General features: G+C 49.5%; 1 long non-coding RNA gene across 1 annotated transcript in view; it reads right to left on the reverse strand.

The window, feature by feature from the left end:
- Positions 1–3,862: 3,862 nt before the first annotated feature.
- LOC102251587 overlaps positions 3,863–5,009 on the reverse strand; it is a 7,454-nt gene continuing 6,307 nt past the window's right edge. The window contains exon 3 of the long non-coding RNA XR_314603.2: positions 3,863–4,249. This is a non-coding gene — a long non-coding RNA (uncharacterized LOC102251587). The remainder of the gene's footprint in view (positions 4,250–5,009) is intronic.

The following is a 5,009-nucleotide window of genomic DNA, read 5'->3' on the forward strand; positions in this document are numbered from 1 at the left end:
AGCGGGCAGGGTTGGCAGCCCTTCCTCTCCGGGAGGCCCCGCTCCACCCCTGCAGCGGGGGGAGGCGCCCACGGCGGGGATTGGGAAGCTTTGATTATCTAATTGCAGCTGACACTAAACCCATCTTCCCTCCTCTTTCAATTCTCTCAATTGTCACAACATTTTTATTCAGGCCCCAGTCACAGGAGCGCCGCTGCCGGTTTGCTTGTTTGTTGAAAGTCAGCCAAGAGAATAACGGCGCCCCGCCTGCCGGCTGCGCAGATAAACCACCGCTCGCTCTCGCTGCCTTTGTTTCCACTCCCGCTTCTTTCTCACTCTTCCTCACCCCCAAACATTTGGCATACCAACACTCGCTCCAGTATCCCAAACGAGCGCCATATGCAAATTGGCAAGTGTCCAACTTCTTAATTACTTTCTTCCTCCATCTAAAACCCATCTAGGTGGCAAACACAGCCGCGCAGCCACCAAAGCCTGTTTATACCCGTACAAAGCAGCCCCCGAAACAATCCATTGTTCCGCCTTTAGCACAATAGAAAGGAGGTTCTTAAACCCCGATGAAAGCTCTCAAGTGCTGGGAGCTGGGGTTCTGCTTCAGACACAGTCTGAAGAGAAAACAACAGGATAAAATGACACTCTTCTGGAAGCTGACTCACCCCATGTACAGGCTAACACTGACCTTACAGCAGCGGTTCTCAACCTGTGGGTCGTGACCCCTTTGGCGGTCGAACGACCCTTTCTTTCACAGGGGTCGCCTAAGACCATCCTGCATATCAGATATTTACATTACAATTCATAACAGTAGCAACATTACAGTCATGAAGTAGCAACGAAAATAATTTTATGGTTGGGTCACAACATGAGGAACTGTATTTAAAGGGCCAGAAGGTTGAGAACCACTGCCTTACGGGTAAAGCATCTGCCAACTCAGCACATGAATAGAAGACCCCCATTTCCCTGCATGGCTTTACTAGAGGCCACGCTTTACGTCAGGACAAATGGTTGTCATTTAAAGGGAGAGCCTGGAACCAGGGCTGGCAGGAACCCTGGCCTCCACGCGGCGCACGAGTCCTTCCACGCCTGACGACACGTGACTGCGGTCTGGATCCCGCCAGTCGGAGAAAGGACGCAGGTCCTCCCAGGGCTCACGCTGCCCAGCTCAGCCCTCTGCCCCACTAGCTCTGCCTCTACCCTGAGCTGGGCTGGCCAGTTGGTTGCCTCCTGGCTCTTAGCCGTTGAGGCTGGGACTCCAGTTTGGATGTCCGCCGGGGGCGGCACCCTCATGGAAATCGCAGGCCCTTGAGCAGGACTCGGAGCAGCCGGGGAGAAAGGCCTAGAAACGCCTGCGAGGACCGCAGGGGAACCGAGGGAGCCCTGAGAACGTGGGGGCACTGCCCTCCGCTGACAAACCGGACAAGCTCTTTGTGGGAAGGACTTAGAGATGAGCGGTCGTGAGGGGCTCAGGCCTGTCATTTCCTGTGTAGGAGGTTCGGACACCTTAGCCAGCAAGCACTGCAGGTTACACAGCAGAGTGCGAACTCACATGCTGCGGGCTGAGCAGTGCGGACGACACTTAGGGGATCCTTGGGGCGGGGAGACAACGATGTGGAGAGAAGGGCGGGCGGTCACCGTGTGCACGCGCTGGGGAGACACGCTGAGCCGGGCACGTGTGAGACCGTGAGGAAGAGGCCCGGTGCGAGGGGAAAGCAGCGCGGGAGCAGCAGGCAGCGCCGGCCAGACAGGCTGCGAAGGAGGAGCCCAGAGACCCCTCCGGCAGAGGGACCTTGAGCCAATGCAAGGGGGCGAGTTCAAAGGTTTGTCTGGCTCTGACCCCAGAGGCTGCTGGGAACGATGAAATTGGTATAAAACCAAGACTTTTGTTTGTGAGCCGAAAATTAATCATTTATTTTATTAATATCATGTAGATTAATGGCATTTTCTGAGATGTTTAGACATAAAATGATCTAGTCATTATATACTAGTATGTGTGTGCATATATATATATATATATATATATATAATAAACTAGGAATAACTTTCTAGAAACATACTTACAGAGACAAATGTTTTATTAAAAAACATTTTCATAAAAAAATTTTACTGAAAAAATTTCTTATTTTATTCTTATTTGAGTAGATACCAGCAAAATTTTGCACAATAACTTTCTAGAAACATACTTACAGAGACAAATGTTTTATTAAAAAACATTTTCATAAAAAAATTTTACTGAAAAAATTTCTTATTTTATTCTTATTTGAGTAGATACCAGCAAAATTTTGCACCAACAGCAGTTGATGAAAACACTGATGCAATACTGGCATCGAATCATGTAACAACGAGACAAGCCCAGGAAACAGCAGGCTGGGGCATTCTTTTTCTGTTTCAAAAAACGCGGCGCCCTATTTCGGGGTGACTGTGACTGCACAGCTCCTGTCTCTGTGAGGCTGTCCCGAGGACCGTATTCCAGTGCAGAAAGTAACCATATGCTTTTGAAAAAGTATGTTTTTATTGATTTTAGAGAGAGAGGAAGGGAGAGGGAGAGAAATACCCAACAGCTGCCTCCTTCGTGCCCCCTGCTGGGGATCAAGCCTGCAACCTGGGCATGTGCCCTGATTGGGAACTGAACCAGTGACCTTTCAGTGCACATGAGGACGCTCAACCAACTGAGCCACACCACCAGGAGTGACCATCTGTCTGATTACCAACTGCTTGCAGTGAAGGAGGGGAATTATATTCTTGTTAAATGAGTATGTTTGACCATTTCTTTTCTCTCTTGACCTACATCCCCTTGACCAGGAACTTAGCAAGGAGAGTCAAGATTATTTGAAGAGACATAGCAAAGCTGTCTAAAAATATTTGTTCCGAATATACCACAAAGTCTCGGTTTTGAGAAATACACTATAAATACTTTTGTGTCATGTTGCAATTATTCCCCATATTAAGTCAGTGTATGAAAGAGAAACATATTAATATGATCTGTGACATGTTTCTTTTAAATTCCAATCTCATACGAGAAGCCTCCTTGCTTCTCCAATTACAGACCTGAATTTCACTGCCATCAGCAAGCCTGGTTCCCACGCCAGGACCCTGCCAACTGTTAAAGCGGAGAGACTTAAGGGCACCACAGAAATGTGACAGTTCCCACAGGTACTCTGCTCTCTCCCAAAACCTTCGCTACAACTCCAGGAAAGCATTTTTAAATCTAAATCCCTGAGGTCAAGAAGCCGGGAACAGGTGACAGAGGAGATGTCACCTCTGGAAGCTGGAAAGCGAGGGGGCAAGCGGCAGTTCTCCTGGAGCCAAGAGCAGCTGGAGGTGGCTGCAGGCAGAGACGCCAGCAGAAGCAGGTGGGTCAGAACCCGAGACACTGCACGCCAAGCTGCCGACAGGTTTGGCTTTAAGGTTAGACGCTACAGTTAGAACCATCCACTTCCCATTCAACGCCATCACCTCCCTGCAAAGAAGGTGTGCGGCCCTGCGCTCTCCTAGTGACCCAGCGAGGGCCTCGCTGCGAAGTCTCCCGCAGGGCTCTGCCCACTGCCGAAGGTCACTGGCCTGCTGACAGACCTTTGCTTTCTGTGAGCAACCAAGTCGCTAATGCCTCTGAAAACATGAGAAATAACTCATATGAATAAGTAGGGGGAAGCAGAATTAAACTTCAAAATCCAACTGAAATGAATTCTACCTATCTTCTACTTATTATCTATCAATTAGCTACCTACCTACCTATTATCTACCTACCTATCTATCTATCTATCTATCTATCTATCTATCTATCATCTATCTATGTATCTATCATCTAGCTAGCTAGCTCTATCACATGTATATACTGACTATGGGCCCAAAGGTGTCCATTTCTATTCCTGGGCCGCCGAGTGGGAAACAGCACACGACCCCAGAGGAGAAGCCGCCCTCCGTGGCTCACCTGGCTGGAGCTTGCTGGGCTGTGGCTGCGCTCCGGCTCCAGGGAGGGGAGGAGGGCTCACCCCGGCAGGCCCAGCGCCCTGGGTGGGGCTCGCACTGGTCAGAGCCCCCGCGGGCAGTGGTTGGCCCCTCTTCAGTAGCTGCTTCTGCTCCTGCTGGCGGAAGCGCGGAGGCACCTCACGAGGCAGGTAGCGGGACACAGCTGGCTGCTGGCCGCCGGCAGGTGCGCGCTTGCCATTGCTGCTGCTGGAGAGAGTGCTGGTGGAAGTACTGGTCCCGGTACCGGCAGGCTGGGGCTGGCTGGAACAGGTCTTGGTAGGTTCTGGCACTGTAAGGACAAAATGAAAAGACCCCAACACTTTAGTAACACCTCCTAAACCCAACCCAAACCGAAGAAAACAAAACAAAACAAAAAAACAAAACAACTGAGAGATGACAATGAGGCGCTTTGGGAAGAGAACTGGCCTGAAGTCAGGCTCCAGGTTGAGAGCCAGTTTCCTATAAAGTAACCGCCATCTGGGCTGTGGCTCCTGAACCAGTTTCCTCATCTGGGAGATGAGTGCTTAGTCGGAGAGCAGTTCTCATGTGCCCTTGACTGGAATTGAACCCAGGACCTTTCAGTCCGCAGGCCGACGCTCTATCCACTGAGCCAAATCGGCCAGGGTCCTCTAGTGATTTTATAAGCACCCAAGTTTCTGTACTTAAACTCATTTCTGCTTAAAGTAGCTAGAGTGGTTTCTATTCTCATTGGCTGAACACAGGGTTTTTTTTTAGCAACTAGTCCATTTAAATCTTTCATCCACCAGACCTCAGGGTATGTGGTATGAGCTAGGTATTCCACTGTGTTTTCCTCCTAATGGCGTTAACAATACTGGGACACCCCTCACTTAGAATGTCAGAGGCCACCACCGTTAGCCTCACGTATGCTGACAGGAAGGCCTGCAATGGGTTAGAGCAGTGGTTCTCAACCTTCTGGCACTTTAAATACAGTTCTTCATGTTGTGACCCAACCATAAAATTATTTTCGTTGCTACTTCATAACTGTAATGTTGCTACTGTTATGAATCGTAATGTAAATATCTGATATG

Source organism: Myotis brandtii, unplaced genomic scaffold (assembly GCF_000412655.1).
Source record: "Myotis brandtii unplaced genomic scaffold, ASM41265v1 scaffold825, whole genome shotgun sequence".
Classification (NCBI taxonomy): Eukaryota; Metazoa; Chordata; class Mammalia; order Chiroptera; family Vespertilionidae; genus Myotis; species Myotis brandtii.